General features: G+C 48.8%; 1 protein-coding gene across 1 annotated transcript in view; it reads right to left on the bottom strand.

The window, feature by feature from the left end:
- The window catches only part of TLN2 (talin 2), a 441,569-nt gene that overhangs the window by 357,074 nt on the left and 57,256 nt on the right, over positions 1-27,239 (bottom strand). Inside the window, exon 2 of the mRNA XM_065872706.1 lies at positions 1,865-1,954. The gene's annotated coding sequence lies outside the window, so the exon portion shown is untranslated. The remainder of the gene's footprint in view (positions 1-1,864; positions 1,955-27,239) is intronic.

The following is a 27,239-nucleotide window of genomic DNA, read 5'->3' as shown; positions in this document are numbered from 1 at the left end:
CTAGTGGAGAATCAATCTGGCTCCTTGTAAAAACTAAACATGACTTCTGAAAGGCTTGACTGCGGCAGTACAGCAGTGCTGAGCCGCCAACACCACACCGGCATCTCGAGAGAACACCCCAGGGGCCAATTCACCAGCTGGACTCAAGACGCCCCCTTTGGCATCAGTGCCCTAAGCCCCCCTGCCAGCCCCTCGAACCCTCGCTCTGCCTTGCTCTTTCTGTGGTCAGTTCTCCACTTCCAATATAGTCTCACTTCTCAACAACCCACTTAGAGTGCCACATTAGCCCAGCTGAGGCAGTCTGCTCTTAAAAACAAGAAACAGCCTCAGTATTTTCAGAAATGCTGACTTCAAAATAGGCACACTGCGGAGACCTCACAGGATTCCACCTCAAGAATCTGAAAAGCATCGCATTTAAGGGAGGATTTCATTGACAACACCGCAACACACAGTAACAAGGTACGAGCTCACAGACACTGGGGAGGGTAACAGGCTCCCATACTCTCTGGTCAGGCTCGTATTTCAAACCACTCAGCCTCACACGGCTGAGGGAGACGGACCCACCAGACAAACTCCCGCCGGGTCTCTGGGGGCTTTACAGGCACACACCTCAGGCAGTTCGCCAAGAGTCACACTCGAGGACAAGTCTCATGGGCATCAGGATCCTTAGACCTTACTTCTCCAAGTGTGAGCTGCAAACCAGCAGCTTCGGCATCACCTGGACCTTGACAGAAGCACAGGCTCGCAGGCCCCACCCAGACCTACCCCATCAGGGTCTGCAGTTTAACTAGATCCCCAGGGGCCAGTGCTTGAGAGTATTTAGAACAAAGCAGTCTACCCAGACAGGACTGGGATCATTTACTTAGGTTTTCACTTGGTCTTTTTCTTTCTTCATGGAAGTTCCATGAGAGCACAGACTGTGCCAGCCTTAGCCACCGGCACACAGTAGTTAATATTTGTTGAATGAATGAACGGATGAATGGGTGGTCTACCGAGTGACTGAAGAGGCCTATCCTGTGTTAAGTGCAAAGAAAGGTGCAAGCAAGGGCCTGAGAGAGGAAGAGACAGAACACTTGGGGGTGGGGGGGAAGGAGTCTATAACGATGTGGTCAGAGGAGGCCTCTCTAAAAGGGGTTTGCAGACTTCCCTGGTAGCCTAGTGGTTAGGATTCCGGGCTTTCACCGTGGTGGCCCAGGTTCAATCCCTGGTCGGGGAAGATCCCGCAAGCTATGTGGTGCAGCAAAAAAAATAAATAAATAATAAAAGGGGTTCACACCAGGGGCGGTGTGAGGCTCAGGTGTGATGGATGAGGAGGCCCTGGGGAAGAGGATGTCAGCCGCAAGGATCAGCACCTGCACTTGCCACCATAAAGAGTCTCGGGGGCTTCCCTGGTGGCGCAGTGGTTGAGAGTCCGCCTGCCGATGCAGGGGACACGGGTTCGTGCCCCGCTCCGGGAAGATCCCACATGCCGCAGAGCGGCTGGGCCCGCGAGCCATGGCTGCTGAGCCTGCGCGTCCGGAGCCTGTGCTCCGCAACGGGAGAGGCCACAACAGTGAGAGGCCCGCGTACCGCAAAAAAATAAAAAGAGTCTCGGCCTGTAGGCCAGCAGGGATAGAGAATCAAGACTGGTAAGTTGGGCTCTACAAAGCAGCTCTCAGGAGGCAGATTCAGAAGGCCCCCGACCATATGACCGTTGGGGCAGAAAGGCTGTGTCTGGAGTCACAGCTGCCATCTCTAAGGCTCCTGAAGGTGGGCGTGTCAGAGGAGGTCTGCAGAGGGAGGTGGTCCATCAGCTAGACTTTGTTCCCTAGCCACTACCCCTCCAGCCCTCGGATTCCAAAGTTGAAACATGGAGATTACTCACCGTTTTCGCCAAGTCGATCCAGGAACTTGCGGGCAGCCGAACATCCAAGGGTCCGGGAGCCCAGTCCAGATGTTACCCTGCAGCAGCACGCTGGCAAAAAAAGAGACAGATGACACGAGTCAGTACAGGCGGCCACGTTAGTGGGGAAGCAACACTGTCCCAGTGTTGAATGACACCGACGGGCTTCAGATTCTAAAGAGAGCAGAAAAGGAAAACGCCACGCGGACCCAGTGGTCTCAGAGCACTGTGCATTGACACAGATGGCAACTCTTCTGCCCACAATGTCGGGAGAAGCACCATGTCACCAGCAGCAGCTCCAGAACAGCCTCTCTGCAAATCCCCCAGTGTGGAGTCCAGACGTACGGCTGCAAAGCTCCCTTGGAGATAATCAGGCCCAACCCCTCCCTTTACAGATGAGAAGAGCCAAGACTCAGAAGAGACAGGCCTTGTCCAAAATCAGCAGCATGTGATGGCGAGTCCAGGAAGGGAATGTCAGAATCAAGTCTATAAAGAGCTTAAGTTTACCTGTAAATTACCTTCCTTCAAGAAACTCAAGTTCTAAATAAATGTTGTTCTTATTCATTCTGGCTCTTAACAGAGAAGCGACAACTCTTAATCGTTCCCCTAGTTCTCTCTCCTTAATCCCCAAGGACTTTGAAGAGCCAAACTGAAACTCCTGGTTTTCTTCAAAGACAAAAGGAAAAGAGAGAAAGAAAAACCTCAGGACTGTTCAGATTTGAGTACAAGAAGAAAAATCTAAAAACTGTGGAGGAAAACCTCAAGACCTAAAAATTCTGAATTTATGAGATATAAACAGCACAGAACCAAAACAAAAGCACCTTCTCCATACATCAGGTTTACAGACCCAAGAGACCAGAACCCTCTAGGGAAATGCCTGGAGACCACAAGAAGTGGTACATTTCAACGATATGGGGGGCTAAGACTTGTCATTGGTCATTTTGTTAAAATGAAATGAATGATCAAAATGCTGAGTCTTTAGAAAATGACCCTTCTGGTTTTTTTTTAATGAATCATCATCTAATTATATATTTAAGCCATAATCATGTAAACAGTTACCTCTTCCCCTGGGGTTCTAGTTCCAGGTGACCCTGACAAATCAGTGCAACCTTGGGCAGATCACACCTAACCTTGCACGTCTTCCATCAACTCATCCATGAAAGAGCAGAGATGAAATAAGACTCAACTCTTCAGCTAGAGAATTCTGAAATTTCCCTACATTGCTGGAACAAGCTGAAAGTACCTCCCATTAAGTCAGCTTATACAAAGCGTAATTACTCGCCTACTTTGAAGAAGTGACTGTCAGTCATGATAAATTTAAATTGCCATCTCTTAGGAAGTAACTACAAAGTTGGTGTAACAATAGTCATATTCTGTTTCCAGGGAGTTTCCTTCAGCAGTGACAAATCTGCCCCCACCCGCGCTAAATGGGTATTTGTATCTGTTTCCCCAAAGGTCCATTATTATTTATAAGGGGGAAAGTTAGGGTTTCTTTTGCATGAAGTAGAATTTAGGCAGTGAGGTCATTTGTTTTGAAACTACAGCAACCATTCCAGTTTTTTCCCCCCTTTTAGCATTTCAGTTACTCTGGGTCAAGAGTCAAAGATGCAGATTTCAGAGAAAATGCAAAGCCTGCTAGGCCACCCACAGAATGGTCAAGGATTCTGCCCTGGACAGTCCAGGGCACAACTTTCCCTTTCCAAAATCAGGCATGCTCACAGGTAAAAAGCCAGCGCAGGCTCGCACACAAGTGGACTCACACACATTTCAAGGAATTCAACGGTCCCAGGATTCATTTTAAAAAATAAACAACAAGGGCTTCCCTGGTGGCGCAGTGGTTGAGAGTCCGCCTGCTGATGCAGGGGACACGGGTTCGTGCCCCGGTCCGGGAAGATCCCACATGCCGCGGAGCGGCAGGGCCCGTGAGCCATGGCTGCTGAGCCTGCGTGTCCGGAGCCTGTGCCCCGCAACGGGAGAGGCCACAACAGTGAGAGGACCGTGTACTGCCAAAAAAAAACATTAAAAAAATAAAAATAAATTAAAAAAAATAAACAACAAAACACAACCTACCATATTGGCCACATTTTTCCTTATTCTTACAGGGAAGGAGGGTCCATAAACCCCTCTGGAAATATGATGGACCCTCTCCCCCAGAAGAAGAACATAATAGATTCAGTTTCAGAGGGTTCAGAGTCCCCTGAAATCTCTCTGTACCTCTGGTTAAGGACCCCGGCTTAATTAATATAATAGGAGTCCCTTTTTATCTTTCTCTCTGAACTTTCTACAAGCCCTTGGTGAAGAGGGTCGTGAGTGGCAATGCCATTTACAAAGAGCTACACAAGGGCAAGGACCAGCGAGAAAATTGGCTTCATGTAGCTCTTATGGTGGAGAGTATGACTCTGCAGCCAGCAATGTTAATAACTGTTCTAGAGCCCTAGGCCGCGCCTGGGAGCCTTCACCAGTTTCAACAGGGACCTTCCCAAAGCCGTGTTTGTGCTTGGTACTCAGCTTTTCAAAACGAAAACAATATCAAACATCTGCGTTGTTTAGGAACGCAAACATAGGTACCAAGGCTCAGTTAAAATGAAGAATTGAGATGCTTATCACAACTCTGAGGGAGGTGGAGCGTCTAAGACATTTAAGATATTCGTAATGTTGATTTCTTAGCCTGGTTTTTGGCTTCCCAGATGTTCAAACTATTCCCATACATTTCACATATTCTTCTCTACGTATGTCACAGAGTAAAGCAATCTTCCTTACAGAGAGATTCAGGTCAGTGACAAGGACCTCCAGGACTTGTCGTCTCAGACCCAGCTCAAGACAGCAGTGAAACTGTGCAGCGAGCCCAGTGCTTGTCTGAGGGTGGGGCCTGTCAGGGAATAGTTACCAGCTCTGGCCCCTGGGGCACTATCTATAAATACATCTTGTTTTTAAAAAACAAAAAAAATGTCCACGCCCTGGGACAGCCCTGTGTTCCGGGCTGAGCCCCGATGCTGCCCGTCACTCTGGGAAAAGCTGGTGGTGTGTTTCTGCAAACTCATTGGTCTTTCCTCTTCCATGCTTGGCAGGCCTATTTCCTGGGGCACATTCTGTTACTGTGAACGATCTCAGTAAGTCTTTCCTGAACTGCTAAGAAAGAAGCGAAGCCCAGACACGTGTGCAGAACTCAGAGGAACGTTTGGCCACCTCCTTCCTCAGCTGGATACAGAGGCCGGGGTGCCTTACATCTTCTCCTTCAGGTGCCTCATTACTCTACCCTCCTTGTGAGAACTCTGCTCATTCAGTGAGCGGTCAAGACATCCACTGGCCAGAAAAGGAGGTGGACAGCGTATGGAGCCATGAGCAGTGCATCTCGGTTCCTAGCCCTTCCCACACACTTACCGATACGATCTCGACCGAATAAGGAAAGTATGCTCCTTGCCTATTAATTTGAGCAGGAGCGTGCCATTCCAAAAAGACCCTTGTCTGAGGTAATCTTACTAGCAGACAAGGCTATCATTTTTTAGTTACAACCGCCAAACATTGACACCATGACATCAAACAACGTTTTAACCCGGTTTGGGAGAGCCTGCACCCAGACACTGAGCAGGACGGACTCACAGTAGCATGTGCCTAAGAAAGGAAATACCGTAGTCTCTCATCTCTTGCTATGTCTCTTCTGCTCCTCCCCTAGCTCAAGTCTGCAATTTAAAAAGTGTGTGTGTAAATATACACACGAGGACACATATGCATGCAAGCCCAACATTCTTGATAGACTCAAAACAATAGCTTACAGGGAAACTATCGCCCAGCGCTCAGGAAAAGTAAAGGCCAGCCAATTCCAGAAACACAAAGGGTTTCAGCAACTAAAATGGGAACAAAATGATCTCATGCCCCTTTCCCACTGAGCCTGTGCCTAAGTGGGATCCTTCTTAACATGAAGTGCTCATTCACAGAGTCACTGTTTCCACCCTAGGGGAACCCATGGGAGGATGGACGAGCCAGGAAACAGATTCCAGAGGTAGCTTTTTGATGTTTAACCCAGACAACCCGCAGACGGGGGCTCTTTAGCCAAGGAGGGGGCTGGAGCGCTCAGTGAGGCTCAAGACCTTATCCACGGGGCATCAGTCACTACGTCCAACAGCTAGTTCCTTTAAATCAAGGGCCTGGACCAGGAATGACAGTGGACCCTCCGATAACAGGCCGGCATCTCTGGGGCCCTAGAGCGGGCTTACGCTTTCAGTCCTCACGATTCTCTCACACCTTGGAGAACACAAGCAGGAAAAGACCACACTCACAGGCCTCCTGCTGCCTCCCCCCCATTATCACACCTGCTGCCCGGGGAAGGACTGGCATGCAGACTAAAGGGACGGATGAAAAGCGTGAACGTGCTCTGGATTTACTACACACCAAGGCGCTGTGCTAAGTGCTGGGAGAGCAAGAGAAGGAGGTGGTACCCTTTAAGGTCAAAGAGTTCTGCAGACGCCCCCCACCCCCAAATACACCAGAGATGTCCTTCTGGTTCCCTTGGAGAGAGGAAAATATCAAGACATAAGTGCTCTTAAATCAATTTTTAATTCATCCCAAGAGCCCCTACGTGCATTTTAAAACACCAAAGAATAATTCCAAGGCATCGTTAATTTATTCTATAAGAAAATACGTAACACATAAGGATTAAGGATCCCTTGAATAACTTCCACAACACAATAAGATAGCCTGTGTTCTGCTTTGAAGTGGTGCTGGGGTAAGGGTTGGGACAGAGTAAAAAAAACAACCAAAAAAACATCCCCAAACGTCTGCCATACTTAGAGACTATGCTGTTTGGAAGAAACTTTAGGTCACATGTGAAGGTAGGAACTCTTTTTGAAACCAACCATAACCGGCATCGCCATCCACAGCTGGGTGGTCTTCTCCAGTGCACAGCCCCCAACCAGCGCCCCGTTCACAGCCCTCCTGCAGTTCCCTCTGCAGGGACCCCACCCCTGCACTTTGCATTGAGTTCCAGATCAGCTCGTCTCTGGTCTGTCTCAACCTGGAGCTCCATGAGGGCATGGGCTGCCTTCTCCTGCTGGCACCCCTAGCACCTTGCACAGGGCACCCAGTAGATTAATAGTAAGGAATCTGAGGGAAGAGGGAGAATAGACGATGTGTTAGAGACGCCTCTTGTAGGTAACTAAGATAAACAATAATAGAGTTTGGGGAGGAGGACGGGTATGAGTGGACCGTTCCCTCTGAGTCCAGCATAACTCAGTCATTTCACATTCGAGTTTGAAAACTCAGGACTATAATAAAGACACAAGAAAAAATATTTGATAGTCTTCCCGGAGGCCCAGCCCACATGAGCAGCCCGGCTTCCCCATCAATCAGTCTGACAGCAGCAGAGAGAACTAGACTGGAAGGCTCTCATTGTCCACTTCCTCGTACCTTCCTGCCCTGCTTGCAGAGCTGCTTTTCCACCTTTCTCCCTTCTCTGCTGTGCTTCAAGTTCTGCACTGACTCCAGGATGCGCTTCAAATCTCTTACCCTGGAAAGAGGTCCTGCACACTCAGACACCCTGACTCAGCTGCCGCCCAGAGACACCCCCAGCCCTGGAGCCACAAACCAGTCCCGAGAGTGCATCTGGTGTCTGAGATTCTCCTCACCCCAACACATCCTGTCTTCTACTCACCCACTTTGGGGTCTGTCCCCAAGCCACTCCTTCCAGGAAAGTCCAACCCCCTCGTCTGATATCAATCTACCTCCCCCCAAAACCCAATCACATGTCCCCAAGCCTCCAAGACGACCCCCGAGCCTCCCAATCAAAATTAGTCTTTCCTTCCCCGTACATGCCAGAGGATGTTGTCCTGCTGTGAGACACCTCATTACCAGAGGGTTAGCTTCTGTGTACCTTTCACACTCCCTAGACCGAGTTCCTGGCAGGCAAGAATGCTAGGTAGGGAACAAAGATAAAGATGGTGCCAACAGTGAAGACTCCTGGCAAACAGTCAAGACTTGGATATCTGTGAAATGCCTATGCCTTAGTGTTAAGGATTCTTGTGGGTTTCAGGATGCCAATTCTAGAATCAAACCAAGCACACAAATAGACTGAAAGAGGATCTTGGGGGCTGTCTGGGCATACTCCAATAACTCAACTACTCAATCACATTAGGCCATAAGTTTAGGTTCTATTTCCCAAGGGCCAAACAACTAGACTTCCTCAGCAAACTCAAGTGTTCGTTCCTCTGGGACCTACCAAAAAAGCCTGCCACTTCGAAAGGCACAGGCCCACTGTTCTTTACAAAGGACACATCTTCTCGATAAGTAGCATTATTAAAGGAACTGAATTTATAAAGTCACTCTCAAGGCATAGATTTCTTTTGAGACAGATCAACCCACACACTTTTTCTTCTGATTCACTGAATGTGTTATGTGGGTCTAGAATTCAGACGGTTCCCTAGGTCAGAAAATCCATTTGCTCGTGAACAGATAGAAATGGCAATGTTCTTTTTTTTTTTTTAATTTATTTTTGGCTGCATTGGGTCTTCGTTGCTGTGCACGGGCTTTCTCTAGTTGCAGCGAGTGGGGGCTACTCTTCGTTGTGGTGCACGGGCTTCTCATCGCGGTGGCTTCTCTTGCTTCAGAGCACGGGCTTCTAGGCGTGCGGGCTTCAGTAGTTGTGGCTCACGGGCTTAGTGGCTCCGCAGCATGTGGGATCTTCCCGGACCAGGGCTCGAACTCGTGTCCCCTGCATTGGCAGGCAGATTCTTAACCACTGCGCCACCAGGGAAGTCCCAATGGCAATGTTCGTAATGCTGGTCTCAGATGAGACGTCTGCTTACGTGCTCCAAATAAAGGAAGCAGTATTTGACCCAGTTGAGAAGCCTCTGGAATCTTTTCCCCACCTAACACAAATGTTTCTCATTTGGTCCAAGCCGTGTTTCAATTACATGCCAAGAAAAGACAAAGAAAAACCCACTACCACCCACTCCTGCTTTCATGAAAACATTATAAATTAATCCTTATTACATCATATAGTAAAGTGGCCTCGCATAAGGTAATGTTGACAAAGGGTTACAGGAGCCAAAGCTTTTCTCAAGAACTGCTTTGTTCATAGGTGTTCTCCTGCTTGTCTGCCCTGCAGTGGCCTTTTTCCTTTCCAGAAAACAGACAGCATGGGGACGTGGGTCCCGTCTGAAGCCTTTGACGTTCATTTTTAAAGGACTGTCATGAACATCAACACAAAAGAATAACTCCTGTGTAACATTAAATAATTTCAGCAACAAAAGTTGAATGAACTGAGTAACCTAATAGTCCAACTTAACCCAGCTAAGTCAATCCCAGCTGTGAGAGGGGAGGTCAGTAGTTTTAATTTCTACCTAGAAACCACAGGCCAACTCCCTTGTCACCATTCAGGTAGAGGCATTTCAAAGAAATTCAAACAGCACGCTATCTTCTCTGGCATATTTCTTAGATCAATTAAACCCTTAAGTGTTAAACTCTGAGGGTCCCACAACAGCACCAGACCCATCCTTTTCACAGTTTGGGTTACAGGCTCACACTCCAGAATGGAAGCCAAAGCTTTCCCATTTAAAGCAAAAAAGGAAGGAAGGAAAATGTGAAGTACCTGAATTCTCAAAGGCTAGACCACCTTTATTATTATTGTCTTTTCTTCCCAAGGACCTCTCTGGTGATTAGTATGAACTTACCCAAGATTCTACACCAAAGTTCTATCTTTTTTATTCCAAGCAGAAATTTTAGATGTAGAAGGAACCATGGAGATTCCTGGGCCCATGGCTTATCAAACTCTCCTGGCAGAATTCCACCAGACAGAAGAGGGTGGGCCACCAACACTGGGAAGCCATTCCCAGCAAGCATGAGATTGTGTCCATTTCGTTCAAGTTCTATATCCTAGCTTCGATTCTTACCATACAGATTTTCCACTTATTCAGTATGTGCATGCGAAGATACCTCGTCTTCCAAATTCCCGAGTAAAATTAAGGCTCCAGTAAGAGTCTTAGGTTTATCCTGGGGTTTCATAGACCCAGGCTAAGTTCACCACCCTGCACTTCCCAGTGGCCCAGGAAGCACGAATCGTGGCTCTGCCCTTCCTCTTGCAGATGAGGAGGAAACTGCTACCCGAATATCTGAGGACCTGATGAAGAGAGTCTGGGCAGCCCCAAGTACAGATCCCAGGTCTCCAGCCTCTCGGTCTGGGGCTCTTCATCCCTTTGCATCCAACGATTCATAGCCACCCAAAGCCAATCCTTAACTCATAAGGTCATGGTCCACTGTAAAACCTGCCCATACATCTGCTCTGTATTCAGGCAGGTTTAATTAAGTTGGTGAGTGTTCTCTTCTGAGCTTACCCGAAGGTTCACAAAATGGAAGCCTGATTTTTCATGGGTTTCAGATTGTGAAAACCTCCTTGGCCTTTGGCATACTTTGACTTCTCGCCCACTCATAGGACATGTTGTCCCCATCGACACCCATTGGCTAAAATTAAAAGTACAAGCTGCTTAGTGAAGACAAGTCATTGGCGTTCAAAATCTAAAACGAGGGCTTCTCTGGTGGCGCAGTGGTTAAGAATCCCCCTGCCAATGCAGGGGACACGGGTTCGAGCCCTGGTCCGGGAAGATCCCACATGCTGTGGAGCAATGAAGCCCCTGCACCACAACTACTGAGCTACTGAGCCTGCGCTCTACAGCCCGCGAGCCACAACTACTGAGCCCCCCTGCCACAACTACTGAAGCCTGTGCGCCTAGAGCCCGTGCTCCACAACAAGAGAAGCCACCACAATGAGAAGCCTGCGCACTACAACAAAGAGTAGCCCCCGATCGCTGCAACTAGAGAAAAGCCCGCCCACAGCAACGAAGACCCAACGCAGCCAAAAATAAATTAAAATAAATTTTTTTAAAAATTTACAATGAAAACCAGATCAAATCTACTCAAGGGAAAAGTGTCATCCCAAACACAATGCAGTTCATTTCAGAACCATGCTGACCTCTTTCCTGTAAATGGCCTTGGAGCCAGTGTTATCTACTGTCAGAGCTGGAGAAAACACTTTAGCTGTGTATTTCACATTTCAAAGCAAAAGGGGAAAGGGGCCATGGCAACATGAAAGTTGTACCTATGAATTTCCAGGAGCATCATATACATCTAAAGCAATGGTTCTCCACAGGGAGCGATTTTACCCCCTCAGGGGGACATCTGGGGGTATCTGGAGACACTTTTGGCTGTCACAATTTAAGCGGGAGGGGGTGGTGCTACTACTCTCTAGTGGGTAGAGGCCAGGGATGGGACTAAAAACCCTATAATGCACAGGATAGCCCCCACACAAAGAATCACCCAACCAAACTGTGAACGGTGCCGAGGTTGAGCACACGTACCTAAAATACAGAAGAATACTAGGGCGAAGTCATGAGTCCTGCTTCTTCCCCAGTGGGCTGCTTGGTCTGGACATAGCACCTGAATTTCTGGGTTTCTGGTTCATTGTCACTAAACAAAGAGGTTGGCCTGTTTCAGAGACTTTGCAACCTCAACACCGGACTCAGGAGCCTTCCAGCATGGCAGCTCGCCAAGCCCACAGCTACTGTCTCTCACCCTAACACGCCTGATCAGGGGTATTTCCCACCAGGCTTCTCTCAGGCCCGTGCACCACAACTACTGAGCCTGTGCTCTAGAACCCGTGAGCCACAACTACTGAGCCCACGCACCACAACTACTGAAGCCCGCGCACCTAGACCCCGTGCTCTGCAACAAGAGAAGCCACCGTAATGAGAAGCCCGCGCACCACAATGAAGAGTAGCCTCCGTTCACCGCAACTAGAGAAAGCCCACACGCAGCAACAAAGACCCAACGCAGCCATAAATAAATTTAAAAATTAAAAAAAAATGTTTTTAAATAAATAAAACCATTCTATGCAGTCAGTAAACTAAGGACAGACATGTAAGCTTCATTTTGAGTTTTATATTCTGCTTTGCAAAAATGCCTAAGCACAAAAGGGGAGAAAAAAGTTTTATCATAAAATTAAAAGCATGGCTGCAACTGCATTCAATGATTTAAAACGTTTTTTTGCATTTTCATAATACTTGGCAACCATCAACCAGCCCACCACCCCAGCTTAAGGGGCAGACTCAGTATTAAGTCATTGTTTTGTGAAGAGAGAAAACATGTGACCACCTTCCTATTCCCAAGACCATCTCTAGTAGCTCCAGCTGTATACACAACTCCCATGAAAGAGACCAGCTTAGCCAAGAGGCTGAGCCCCTCCATTCACAATCCAATGGTATCTAAAACCACAGAACACAGGGGTTGTCTTACAAGTAAAATTCTCACTTTCGGGAAAACAAATATAACTTGTCTGACTGAGGGGAGAGGATTAACATCTTAAACTGCCTCCATGAGCTCATCATCTCTCTCTCTCTCTCAAAGAGGGCAAAAGAGTGAACCATTTGTCCAATCATGCTCCTTAGAAATTCCTTTGTGCTCAAAGCCAAGGATTCTCCAGATCCCAAGCTGGGACACAGTAGCTGGATTAATGGGAAAAGTGGCAGAAGACACCCAGAAGAGAAAAGAGGAGACATGGAACTTCTAACACTAAAAAGCAATAGCACACACCTGGGCTAAAAAGCTGAAGGGTTTTGACACATTTCATTTGCCTCAAAAAACCAACAAACCAACACTCACCACAAGTTTCCCAGTACATCTATCACCCATAAAACAAACGAGAAGAAATCCGAATATCATTTAAGAGGAAAAACAAAAACTAGTGAAAACTCTACAGATGGCAACAGAGGGTTAATGTCTCGGGGCAAGGCTTCCCCTCAGCAAGTACAAATCCAAAATCATAATAAAGATGCTGAAGGATTTAGTCATGAGCCCTCCCCTCGGCCACCAGAAGGAATGGCAAAAATGCAGAGTAAGCGCTGGAAGCCAGAACATTTCATTTTCTTTCTAACTGTGCAAAGAATTTGCATTTAAAATGAGCATTTCATCAGAGCTTCCAAGAACACTTGATATTTGGCTGCTAAGAAGAATACAAGTGGTCCTCCAAAACACCGAATTTCTAATTATTTAATTGCAAATAAAGTATCTGAGTTCCCAGGTAGAGTAAAGAACACTTGAAGCTAATTACATCTTCCAAGCCAGGTGTAACTTAAAATACAGTCAAATACAGACAACTCTTAAAATATAGTCAAATATAGACAACTTTTAAAATACAGTCAAATCACATTACCAAAAAAGTAACAAGGATAAAAAGTACCTTCCGGGGCTTCCCTGTGGTGGCGCAGTTGTTGGGAATCTGCCTGCTAATGCAGGGGACACAGGTTTGAGCCCTGGTCTGGGAGGATCCCACATGCCGCGGAGCAACTGGGCCTGTGAGTCACAACTACTGAGCCTGCACGTCTGGAGCCTGTGCTCCGCAACAAGAGAGTCCGCGACAGTGAGAGGCCCGTGCACTGCGATGAAGAGTGGCCCCTGCTCGCCACAACTAGAGAAAGCCCTCACACAGAAACAAAGACCCAACACAGCCAAAAATAAAAGTAATTAATTAATAAACTCCTACCCCCAACATCTTCTTAAAAAAAAAAAAAGTACCTTCCTGGTGACTAAACTCCCCATGAATCAAACCTTACTTTCTATATATTTTCACATTTACAAGGAAAGTAGTATCAAAGAAACAAAGGTTTGTATGAAGACTAAAGAAAAAACCATCAGGAAAGTGGAAGGCATTTTTCCTTGAGCAACTAAGTATTGAACGCCCACAGTGAGAAGGATCGGGTGCTGGAGGAGGATGGAGGCAGCGGGGCCCAGTGGCAGGGAAAACCCATGAGAGCCCCCCACCCCCCAGCCAGGAGGGGGACCGCTATTACTCACAGGACCTGTAAATTGATAACCCTGGTTCTCAGCATCCATATCCAAAACACACAACTGAAATTTGATTTTTTTTTTTTTTTTTAAAGAAAGGAAGGGTGGGAGGGACAGATCTGGGGGGAGCACCAGAGAGCACCTCACAATTCCTCCGCCACCAGAGGAGGGGGTCAGAAAAAGCGGATGTCAGTGGGTGGCTTTAGCCTCCTTCCATAAGAAGGACAGTTTTAAGTAGTTTATTAAATGCAGAAGGGGCGCTTTTATCTTCTTTACTCAGTAACAGTATTGGAGGGTGGAAAGAAACACTAGAAAAATATTAATACAAGCTCAAAAAAGGGTTACCAGAGCCGTGGGGCTGGGGGGAAGGCAAGAGCACCCCTGGTTCTGAAGGGGAACAAATACTGCAATGAACCACGGGGCTCTTGTGGTCGCAGCCATCAGCCGAACTGAACAACACACAAAGGGAATTCTTGGGAGTCTGAAGCTGTTGCGCGTCTCCTTCCACAATCTCCTCCTTGTGTAGAGGGCTGCTCTGCGGTCAGGATAGCTTTTCACCAGAGCTAGATTTCCTAACAAGGGCATTTTAATTAAAGATGAGACACAAGGCAATGCAACAGGGAAAGAGCAATCAGCAGGGGAGGCTGTCCAGCCTGCAGCCTCCATGTGGTCCCCATTCCCACCAGGGCCTCGTACCAAGCTGGCTTCATATTTGATCATCCTGGACCTGGACAGGAGGCCTTGCACCAGCTGGAGAGAGCCACACCCACAGCTCAGGGCCGTTTCCTGCGGCTGGCTCTCTCATTATTCAGCCTACTGCAGTACCCCACTCTTCTCCCAAAAACAGAGAGAAGTCCCCTGTGGCTAAACAGACTTCCCCAGCATCCCCGACATGTGATACCTCTATCATCCATGCCTGGCAAACTCCCAGGCTGGGAATCTGGACCATGAGGGTCCAGGAAGATGAGTCACTGGCTCAACACCAGGAACCCAACAGGTAGTGCTGGTTTCCAAAACAGACGGCCCTAACAACTCATGGAGTAACCAGCCAACTCCATGGCTTCCCTTAACTGGACTGCCCACGGGCCTTTCAGACTGAGGCCAAGGGCCAGCTGTGGACAGGTGATGCAGGCCACCCATCCCTCTCCTGGGGGCTTCTGTGAAACCAAAAACCCAGCCCTCCTCCTACAAAGAGTGTCCCAGGCCATTACCTCATCAGCTTGGATACGGTCTAGCTAACATTTGGACTTCTCTGTGCTGACCAGGGCATTCTTGAGCTAGCAGTAATCTCCTTCGGAGCTTTTGCTTGTGTTCTTCCCTCTGCCTGGAGGATCCTGGCCCAGGTGGCTCACCTGGCTGGCAAACTTTCATCCCTCAAGCCTTAGCTTAAATGTCACCTCTCCAGAGACTCATCCAAAATAACTACCTCCCACCCCTCGGCTCTCCCTCTTGCCCCCAGCCGTCGGTCCAGGACTGGTGCAGAGCTTGGCCCACAGTGGACTCCCAGGCACAATTTACTCCATGACTGAACGCCCTGGGAAATGTAAATCAAAACCACATCTGAACTCTCACTCCTCAGAAGAAATCCATCCATGTCAAAATGCACGTACAAAAATATTCACATCGGCTTGTTTGTAAGAGCCAGAATCTCGAAACTACCGAAACGTCTGTGAAAAGAAGGATAGACGCTATGAATAATAGGAATAAATACTAGACAACACTGGGAATGACAGGCCTGCAACTCACATGACAGCGTAGAAGCATCTCACAACCATCGCACTGAACAAGAGCAACCAGAAACCAAGGACACACTTGCAGATTCCGTTTATAGGAAGTTCAAAGACAGGAAGAGTCAAGTCGGCATAGTGACCACAAGGAGGAGGTGAAGTCACCGTCAGGGGCACCTGGGATTCTGGCTCCATTCTTTCCAGATCTGGATGCAGGTTACACAGGTGTGCTCAGTTTATGAAAATTCTTCAAGTTGTACGTTTATGATTTGTGTACTTCTCTGTTCTATTTCAACGAAACTTCATCAAGATAACATCTGAAACAAACATGGGATTTTTTTCTAAAGACTAAAGACTAAAGACTGTTCTGTCACAAGACCCAGCACCCTATACCCGGCCTTTCTCAGACGGGGTGCCATGGGCATGCAACACCAGCCCCCCTCTACACACACCTGGCACGTTGTCCAGGTGCCGTGTGAATGCATCTAAGCCTTCCTGAGGCTCAGACACACTGCTACCTGCTACAATATTCTCCAGCCTTGTAGTTCCAGAAATTCAAGACTGGCTCGTAAAATTAGTGACTTTAGATGGAAACAGGTGACAGGAATCACCGCCTGCACAGACTGAATTTTTTTTTTTTTTTTTTTTTTTTTTTTGACTGCATTGGGTCCTCATTGCTGCGCTCGGACTTCTCCCTAGTTGTGGTGGGTGGGGACTACTCTTTGCTATGATGCACAGGCTTCTCATTGCAGTGGCTTCTCTTGTTGCGGAGCACACGCCCTAGAGCACGTGGGCTTCAGCAGTTGTGGCTCACAGGCTCAAGTAGTCGTGGTGCCACAGGCTTAGTTGCTCCATGGCATGTGGGATCTTCCCAGACCAGGGATTGAACCTGTGTCCCCTGCACTGGCAGGCGGATTCTTAACCACTGCACCACCAGGGAAGTCACAGACTGAATATGTTTGTGTCCCTCCCCAAAATCCATATGTTCTAATCCTAACCCCCAGTGTGACGGTATCAGGAGGTAGGGCATTTGGGAGGTGGTTAGGTCATGAAGATGGAGCCCTTGTGAATGGGATTAGCGCCCTTATAAAAGGGGCCCCAGAGAGCTCCCTAGCTCCTTCTACCATATGAGGACTCAGCAAGAAGACAGCCATCTGTCGATGAACCAAGAAGCGGCTCTCACCGGACACTGAATCTGTTGGCGCCTTGATCTTAGACTGCCCAGCCTCCAGAACAGTGACACAAATTTCTGTTGTTTATAAGCCACCCAGTCTGTGGTATTGTTAGAGCAGCCCAAATGGACTAAGACACATTCCCCGACAGTTACAGCATGTGGGCAGGCATGTGAGGCCACAGCTCTGCTCAAAACCCAATGACCTGAGGCCCTGGGTCACACCAGAAGAACAAACATGGGTCACCTGCTGTCTTTCTAGTAATTTCCTATTTTTAAAGTGTTTCATGAAAATTGATCGTTCGAGGGAAACTCCCCTCAGGCAGGAAAAAAAACGCCAATGAGTAACAAAGCAGTCGCCTCCTGGCTCAGTCCAAAGCTTAGGAGGGAAACAGCTAAATGGACCCAGGCCAACTATGGTCAGGAGGACACACGGCTAGGACAGGATCAGAGGGAGGAGAAGAGAGAACTGAGCCCACCCGGGACATCTACTGAGATTCAACCCACACTCAGTGACAGGTCTCCATATTCAAGGGCCCAAACCACAAATATTAGTCGGATCGTGGTCCACCTGCCAACCTGCAAAACAGTTCACACTCTACTTGTGCGGCATATGTGGGCACATTCACTCATACACATCCACACATGCGCGCACACCCCCGCCTGAACTCGAGTAAACTTCCCTCTGCCAAAAATTAATCTCACCAGATATTCCAGGCTTGAGGAAGAGTGTACAGGTATACAGTTACTGATTTATAAAATACTTCCCCTTTTTGAATGAAGTACATTCCTATTTGTCATCCTATCTGTGTGTCTGCCCTGGAAAGGCAGAAAGAACTGATCAATTGATCTCCATTTTAACTTTTTTTTTTTAAACCAGACCCACTGGTTTCCAAACGTAGCACCTGTGCCATGTGAACGAGCTGACCCCTGGGATGGGGGTTTCACTACCACGGCCCCCGCCCAGGTCCACTTGTCACTAGGAAATTGAAGTGGGTGAGGGGGGCAGTAAGAAACCGCCTGGCTGAGTAGGTCCAGGCATGAGACAGGACCCCTTGACCCTGCATCAAACTCACCTTTCTTCATCGTGTGGAACCCCTCCCCGACCTGGAGGTTTGTGAGACGCTCCAGGAATGGTACAGATGACTCAGGACCAGCCAGACACGGCTCTTTATTGACAATGAATCCGTGTGCCATTTCTCATTAGGCCCAGCTCAGGAGAAATCAGAATCACAGAAGGACCCAGGGCCCCAAGGTGACAGGGATTGCAAACTTGCCAGTTCTAATTCCCATCTTAAGGAATGAGGGGAGTTGCGGAGAGAAAGGGGAAGGAGACCCGGGCACAAGAGCAAGCTTTGTCCCCCATCGCCGTCCCCACGGGAGCCCTCGCCCAGCGGTGATGCCAGCAGAGTCACAACAGAGCTGGTCCGGGAGCTGTCGGGAATAAAGACCCCATTGTTGCCTCCTGTGAGGTTTCCAAAGCCCAAGAAACAGAAGCTAAGGCCCGACAACTGCCGGGGAGGAGCGGCGGGTCTGACCTGTCTCATCACCATCATCTGAGGAAACATGTTACCAGTCGTCTGGCAAACCTACCTCCCCACGACGGCTCTTTACACCAGGACAGGTAGCCCAAGTCATGACAGGCCACGTGAAAGCACAGAACAACAGGGACTCCATCCTGGGTGGATAGAGCAGGAGGTGACAAATGAAAGACGGGCTAAAGGCGAGCAGAGAAGGGGGCCCAGTGGGACTTGGCCTCCCTCCCTGCAACCCACCCAGGGCTCCTCCACCTGGTAACTGGCCCCCACAAAAGGTGCAGTCAACCATTTACCTTTGCCTGTTCCCACACACCTTCCCTTTGTCGAGTCCCTCAAGCTTGTCATGGCCTTACCAGCTAGAGATGGCAAAAGGGCCAACACACACCAGCCAGCTTCCTGCCCCTCCAGATCCCCTAACCCTCAGTCCAGCGGGATCCCTCCCTGGGCAGGGCCAACTCTCCCAAGGAAGCGGGTCGTTTGGAAAGGCTAGCCTACCAGTAAGGCTGGACCCCCGAGTAAGATGAGGCCCAGCTCCCCTGCACAGTGATCCACCCCTGCCTTAAAGAATTTGCAGCTCAAAAGTCCCCTGGAGGGGCTTCCCTAGTGGCGCAGTGGTTGAGAGTCCGCCTGCCGATGCAGGGGATGCGGGTTCGTGCCCCGGTCCGGGAAGATCCCACAGGCCGCGGAGGGGCTGGGCCCGTGAGCCATGGGCGCTGAGCCAGCGCGTCCGGAGCCTGTGCTCTGCAACGGGAGAGGCCACAACAGTGAGAGGCCCGCGTACTGCAAAAAAAAAAAAAAAAAAAAAGTCCCCTGGAAACCCCAACGTGATCCCCCTTTACTAAGGGTAGACAGCACATGGGCAACCTAAGCAGCCTGTCAAACACAGGTTTTAAAACTGAGTTCGTAAGCACGATGTTCTATTGTCAAATCCTGTCCCGCCTGAACCCCCATCCCATAGCCTAATGCTATGAGGCCAAGGAGCCCTGTATGCCTTTCTTTCCTGCCAGAGGGCAGCAGAAGGGGACAGAGCTAGGGAGAACCTGGGCAGTGAGACCCTGTTCCAGACAGTAAGTACCCTGGGGCAATGCCAAGCCCCAGGAACAGAAATGGCCATACGTGTCTGTACTTCCAGTCTCCCAGGGAGATCAGAGCCTCTGAAAACATGCTATGTGATAAACCCTCGTACCCATCCCCAACCACTGGGAATCTAAAATTACCCTGAAAAAGCATGCACTCAGCACCACCACCCCCCAGCCACTGCACCTGATAAGTGTCGCTACCCCCGCCTCTAGCAATGACTTGTCTCGGGGAGTGCTATAAATACCACCTAAGCCGACCTGATGTGAATTATGAATACCAGGAATAGTTTCAGGGTTTCCAGGCACTGGCTGTGTGACAGGGGTGTCAGGTTCAAAGTCGCCTGTGCGAGACGCAGACCCAGAGGACACACGGACCCTGCCTTCTAAAGCACGGGGAGGATCCCCCCACAGCAGAGCCACTCCCGTGTGGCTGACACCACTGCCGCCACCACCACTCTAGAAATCTGATGAGATGCTCTTCACCTCTTGTCAAATGGCTCAGAAGTATGAGACTCGGGGACATAAGTAGTTTGAAGTTATAGATAAAGACAAATCAGGTTTCAGCCTTCTTACATATTTAAATCTCACTCAGAGCCTTTAAGAAATGAAGCCCTTGTAAACAAAAGACTGAAGGGGAAGCAGGTATTGACCGGATGACCCCAGGTGGTTACTGTCTCCCTGCACCTGGCATCCAGAGGATGCTTAGTACATGTCTGCGGAATGACCTTCAGTTTGGGGGCTTTCAGGGGTTCACAACTGCAGAATCCTACCCCCCCCAGGAGCTGGGCTGGCTGCACTGGCACAGATAAGGGAGCTTGCCAAAGAGCAGAAAGCCAGCCAGGACACTGGATTGGGTGAGAGATCAAGCCCTCGGCACGGGGAGCAGGTGGGGGGAAGGGACTGAGCTGGGAGGATAGAAGCCCAGGGATGGAGATACACATACACATAGGAAACAGGAGTGATGGCCCAGAAGGAAAAGGCAGTGTCCAGAGAGGAAAGGGAGAGAGGGTGTTAAGACAGAAGGAGAATAAACAGCAAAATGTGAAGGGTGGCACAGGATGTGAGAATTGGTCCCCAAAGGGTTGGCGGAGGTCTTCCAGAATGGTGTTCTGCTCGGTGGTAGCTGCGGAAGTTGAGGAGCAGAGGCAAGAGGTATAGGTTATTCTTTTCTAAAGTTTTCCAACTGACATCTAACTTGACACTATGCTAGTAGTGAAAAGAAAAATAATCACACCCCATCAGTTTACAGCTCCAGCCTTTTTTTTTTTTTTTTTTTTTTTTGCAGTACGCAGGCCTCTCACTGTTGTGGCCTCTCCCGTTGCAGAGCACAGGCTCCGGACGCGCAGGCCCAGCGGCCATGGCTCACAGGCCCAGCCGCTCCGCGGCATGTGGGATCTTCCCGGACCAGGGCACGAACCCGTGTCCCCTGCATCGGCAGGTGGACTCTCAACCACTGCGCCACCAGGGAAGCCCAGCTCCAGCCTTTTAACAACCTTTGTGCTATTCCTTAGTTCCTTCCATCCCTCCCATCCAGGATGCCCTCCCATCTGCTTTCCAACGCCTTCTAGAACTTCCAAGGCTCAGCTGAGGTTGCACCCCCAGGAACCCTTCTAAGCTCCCCCAGCCCCCCATCGCTTCCACTCCCTGTTGGGTAACACTCTCCTGATCTACAAATGGCAGTGACTGTGTGTCCCCCTCTCATCACAAACTCCTGAAGGCAGAGTTAAGGTCTCACTGCTTCCATATTTCTCTCAGCAGGTGCCATAATCCTTTGCCCATGAGAGACCCTCCAAAAAGAATAGTAAATAAGACTGTTTTCTTTAAAACCAGTTCTTTTTCTCCCTCCTTCGATCGATTCTTTGTGCTTACTAACAGACATAACTGCTCACACACCGTTCTGATGTCAAATATTTCCCCAGCATGTTTGATTCTGTCAGCCCCTCTGGAAGAACAGAAGCGGGCAGTGAATCTAAGGGGGGCGTGGGGGGTGGAAGGAGAGAAGACAAGATGCTAGAGTTTCTCTCTTCTCTTTCCCAAGCCCCCCACCCCATCCCACATGGTCAGAGGAAGCCAGGGCCTTGGGAAGAATGCTCTGGAAGCATCTCTTCAAACCTTTATCCCAAGGAGTTCAGTCCTTACTAGGCTACCCCGGGTCATTCTTTCTCTGAAGCGCTGAAATAAAGGAAGCCAGCCTTCCAGAGTCTGAGCTAAACTAAAGACCTGGACTTAAATGCTCAGAACAAAACCCCTTTCCTGCCCAAGCCCTGCCCTCCCAGTCAAGATGAGGTCCCACGGAAGTGAGCCAGGAGGAGCCAGTGGGCCAGATACAGCACCCAGCATTTGAAGCACTTGCCCTGAGCTGCCAGGGGCCCCAACCCTAACCAGCAAACCTAAAAATGATCCCACACCCCATGAAGGTATCCCCACCTGGGGTCCCCAAGTTCCCACCCAGGCTCCTGGCCAGAGAACCAGCAGCCCTGCAGGAGACAAGCACCCCCTCCAGGTGCCACTATAACCCCAGCTAACCACACTCCTCCAATAAGCCTAGAAGCTGCAAGTACAGCACATGAAAATGTCAACGCAGGACTTCCCTGGTGACACAGTGGTTAAGAATCCGCCTGCCAGTGCAGGGGACACAGGTTCGAGCCCTGGTCCGGGAAGATCCCACATGCCGCGGAACAACTAAGCCCGTGCACCAAACTACTGAGCCTACGCTCTACTGCCTGCGAGCCACAACTGCTGAGCCCACGTGCCACAACTACTGAAGCCCGCGCACCTAGAGCCCATGCTCTGCAACAAGACAAGCCACCGCAATGAGAAACCTGCGCACTGCAACGAAGAGTAGCCCTCACTCGCCAAAATGAGAGAAAAGCCCACGCACAGCAATGAAGACCCAACACAGCCAAAAATAAATAAATAAAATAAAACATTTAAAAGTAGAAGCATTTAAAAAAAAAAAAAAGAAAATGTCAAGGCCTGGTCTCCCCCATGTGTGAGGGCAGCAGTTGAAGCCCACTCTTGGGATCCCGGAGGCCTCCCTTGGGCACCAACATTTGCTTGAGGACTGCTCTATAAACTGACATCAGTGGAAAGGAAACATCCGGACTACAGTCACAGTGGAGTCATCGACTATGGCGTAGCCCCTCAGGAAATAAAAAGGTGAAAATGAGCCACAAATTACTAGGGTTTCGAAACCCCAAAATAAAGCGCATATGCCTTTGTTGTGAACAAAGTTATCACGTACCCCATGTCCTGGAAGTCTCAGGAGGCCTCTTCAGCAGGCAGCCCCCTCAGCTCACCCATGAGGCCTGTGATCACACCTGTGGGAGGGCCTGGTCCCGTGGAGAATAGCACCAAACACTGATTTTCTCCACCTACCCACCAGCAGCTCAGGACGGGCTGTTTGTAGACCCTGAAAACTATTATTTTCTGTCCGCCAAAATGCCGGCGAGAAAGCAAACCAGCCCCAGGAATCCAAATCCCAGAGAGAGGGGATAAGTGCAAACAGCCACACAGAAAACACGGAGAAAGAAGGATTCAGTGCCAGCCTGACTCAGAGCAGTCAGCATCAGTGGCATTTTTGTTGAATTCTTACATAGAAGGCGGACTCCAAGTACCGCCAAAGAGAAGCAACCTGAGGACAGTTGACTGTTAGACAGGAAGGGACAAGAGGGGAACCTAGAGTCAAGTTTCCATTTTTCACACTATATAAAAGCACCTCTCCACAGCTGGCTCCATCCGTCAGCAAGGGAAACCACAGCCCAGGACAGGCACGCAGCAGGCCCTGGAGAATCCCTCAGACACACTCTCCCTGGATCCCTGCAAACTGTCAGGTATCCTAACACCTGTACAGGAATAATAAACAACACAGATAAGAGCTCCTACTTTTGGCACCTGCCATGCAGAGGTCGTATTTTGATCAGCAACAGGTACTTTCTGCCTCTTTACCTACAGACAGAATAGACAGCAGCCTATGCTATTACTATAAAAATCCTACTTTGAGGATTCAAGTTTCTAATATTCTATCAAAAGTAAGTTGCCAATGCCAAATCACCTCTGCCCTCCCATCAAATCGGCCCATCTCCTGAGATCTTCCTACCCAACTATCTGGCCTTTTACCCAAGAACCACTTTATGTTCACCGCTGGGTTGCCCAGATTTGGCTAACAAAAATACAGGATACTTGGTTAAATGTGAATTGCAGGGAAACCACAAATAATTCCTTAATACAAGTATGTCCCGTGCAACATTCATGACAGACTACTAATAAAATTATTCACTGTTTATCTGAGACAGAAATTCAACTTGGCAGCCTGTATTATACCTGGCAACCCTAGTTCAACATTCTAGAGAAAACGCTGAAGCCTGAGAACAGCTGGAAGCAAACTTTGAGAGCCCCCAGCTGTCGGCTCATTCCACGCAGAGGATTAGCTGAAGCGGTACACTGGCCTTGCCACTCTGGACAACAAGGAAAAGCCGTGGGGGACGGGCGGGGAGACACTCTCTACAGGAGAGACAAATCAAGACCATTCTCCTCTACTGACAGGACTTACTGAAAATATCAACATAGAAAAATGGGAGCTTAAAACACACAAGCCAGACACAAAAGGACAAACATTTTATAATTCTACTTATGAGGTACATAGATCCGTAGAGACAGGAAGTAGAATGGTGGTTGCCAGGGGCTATGGGGCGGGGCGGAGAAGGAGTTACTGTTTAATGGGTACGGAGTTCCAGTTTGATGAAAAAGTTCTGGAGATGGATAGCGGTGATGGTTGTGTGACTACGTGAACGTACTTGCTGCCGCTGAACCGTACATTTAAATGTTATGTATGTTTTACAACTTTTTTTTTTTTTTTTTTGCGGTACGCGGGCCTCTCACCGCTGCGGCCTCTCCAGTTGCGGAGCACAGGCTCCGGACGCGCAGGCTCAGCGGCCATGGCTTACGGGCCCAGCCACTCCGCGGCCTGTGGGATCTTCCCGGACTGGGGCACGAACCCGCGTCCCCTGCATCGGCAGGCGGACTCTCAACCACTGCGCCACCAGGGAAGACCTTTTTTTTTTTTTTTTTTTAACTACCCAATTTTCTCCTTGTTTCCAGGTTAGCTAGGTGTTTCCCTCCTTTATGTCTAATTCACCTCTAACTTCATGGAATAGGTATTCGCTGCTAAGACTCTCACAGTGTACGAGGAAATCACATCAGCCAGACACGGATGAAAATCAAGACCCAGGGGGGATGCTGGTTCTTACACCCATCTGGTCCCGTCCACCCAGGCCTCCCAAGTCCCTGCAGATTTGTCCTTCTCCCTCTGTGTTCTGCACGCCTTGTCATCATCCTACACTCAGCCTACAACAGGCTCTAGAAACCTTCCAGGAACAGAACTCAAGAGAGTCAAGAAAGCCGATCTCCATGGGCACCAGAGAGGCCTCCAGGCTGGTGGAAGCAGGGTATTTAGGCCTCACACCATCTCTGCAGTTGGAACACTTCTGTTTTCTGAGAAAGCAACCAGTCCCAGGGCCCTGAACTCGCCCTCAGGCGAATGAAAAAGCCAAACAATGCGTGAAAGCCAATGAAGGGAGAAAAACCAAGTATGATTCCTTTGAGAAAGGGTTCTTTCGCATCCACTCACACAGTGATGTCACACACGCATGCATCTCGACTCTGGAGGCTCCAGACCAGGGGTCACTTCAAACAACCACCTGGTGTAAAGTTGCAGGTCACCTGCCTTGGAGAGGTTAGACAAAGAGATTCGGGGACTTCAGAAATGGCTCTGACATGTACAGTTAAAAAGTAAAACCCAGACAGAGTCAAGGGCTAGAAAGTATTCTTGAAGCCCACAAACCTATGAAAGGGTCCAAAGGTTGGCTGGAGACAGCAGGGAGGCTCCCTCGCTCAGCCCTGGTCAGGCCCTGGACCAGTCATCAGGGCTGTGTAGACTCCTCCCCTCCCCAGGAACCCAGATTCTCCTCAGCTCTTACTCGCCCCATCTGACCCTGACCTGGGCAGACGGCTAAGCAGCCACACTGACCCCTCACACCGCACACCAGACTCCGGGGCAGACGGAGGCACACACGGGTGGGTTTGAAGCAGGGGTTCTCTTACCTACCTGAGCCTCAGAATCACACCAGGGATTCCCGCTCTACCCCAGCCCATCCTGATTCCACTCTCCACCTACTGCAGGGCCCACAGACCACCAGGTTTGGCAAGTACCCCCAGGCAATTCCAAAGGAAGGGAATCCTCAGACCACACACAAAACACAGAGGCAAGATTTGATCTTTAAAAAAAAAATGTTAGGAGGACTATATAAGGATACACGAGAATGCTCACAATATAATGTTAGGTGGGGGCAAAAAAGCTGAACACCCAACTTCATCTCCTGGGGGTGTAAGTTGACTATTTATATACATATTGAACTTGTTCCCCAGTTAACTAAGGAATAATAAGTCTTTCTTCTATAAAGATGGTGATCAACTTCTGAATCTGCCTGCTAACTCAGCTGTGCTCATAATATTCCAGTGCCCCTGAGCGATGCCAGTTTCCTGTCTCCTCGCCATCTGAGAGTAGGATCTGGATTCGAAGGGAAGAGAGTGGTTAGTTGGGAGAAGAGGGTTCCAGGCCAGGGGTCTTTTCAGATTCAGAGCTGAACGGTGAGGGCTCCAAAGACACCCTGACAGGTCTGCTGGGAAGCTGCCTGGCCAGAGCAGAGATTCTGCAGGAGACAGTAGAAAATAACATTAGAAAGGTGAGTTGGGGTCCAGCTACAGATGCAACTGGGGCCACTTGAGCAGCACTGGAGCCGCAACACACAATTAACTGTGTGGGAGAGCTTGACAGGGAGTCCAAATCCTTTTACAACCAGGACAGGGAAGAAACAGCAAGAAGGAAATGAGGGGGGTGGGGGGGAGGGGAGCAGTGATTAAATCAGAAACTATAGACCGACAATCATCCAACTACACACCTTTGACTATGAGTATTAAACCTGGAAACACAGCCACCTCCCAACTTTCTCTTGTCCTTACTATGCATAACTATGACAGAGGTTCTTTTTCTCTTTGTTTTTTGAAGGGAACTGGGACTGGTCCTGATACAGCAGCAACTGCGATTTCTAAACTCCCCTACGTTCTGCCAGCTCACCTGCTATTCAAGCATCTACCTCAGCTCCTTGAAGGGGAGGGAGGAGTGAAAAGGAAAATGCCAGCATCAGGACCAAACTCTGGCACAGACCATCCTTCAGAAGCAAAGGATTCCAGCTGCACACAAGACTTCCACAGACCCCTTCATAAGAAACTACAGTACCAGGCACCTCCACTTATAACCATCCATGTGGCCTGTCTTCTTTAAGAGCTGATCTATCTCTAAGGCTTCTCTTGGCAAGTTAAGCCACTTTATTTCAGGCCTTGAAAACCAATGCTCAGTGACACACTATTTTTCCTACTGTCAAAGAATTTAATACCCAGCATTCAGTATTTTATATTAAAATTGGTTATTCTGCTACACATCAAAAGCCAGTTTCCCCCTAAAACTGCAAAGCTGAGACACCACACCAAGGGATGCAAAAAGAAGCAGCCAGTTGCCCTGTAAAATTATGCCAATAATACCCTCTCTCCCTGGAGAGAGAAAGAAGCCCCCTGGACAAATAAAAGAGAAGAAACCGGAAGAGAATGCTCCATCTTAGTCATCTGTTAATAGGATAAGTTGCATGTTAACATTTTAAATTAGGTCAGAACTTGGGTTCTGGTATTGGGCTTTTAAAGTACTTTCTTGTTTCATATATGGAATAACAGATTGGTGAGTCTAGAGACTCCTCCTTGAATTATTACTCCTAACAACCAAAGCTTATTTCTAATATTTTGTATCTCAGTTACAGAGTCTGCTGCCCTTAAAAAAAAAAAATTTTTTTTAAATCTGTGATTAAAAATATGATTGAAACATAAATGTCTTTTCATCCAATGGATTTCAAGTGTTTTAGGCTTTAATCAGAAGTGGTCAACCTCTCATCTCATTGTAACGAATAA

Source organism: Phocoena phocoena, chromosome 2, assembly GCF_963924675.1.
Source record: "Phocoena phocoena chromosome 2, mPhoPho1.1, whole genome shotgun sequence".
Taxonomy (NCBI): Eukaryota; Metazoa; Chordata; class Mammalia; order Artiodactyla; family Phocoenidae; genus Phocoena; species Phocoena phocoena.
The sequence above is the reverse complement of the archived record's forward strand: the minus strand, read 5'-3'. Positions and strand labels throughout refer to the sequence as shown.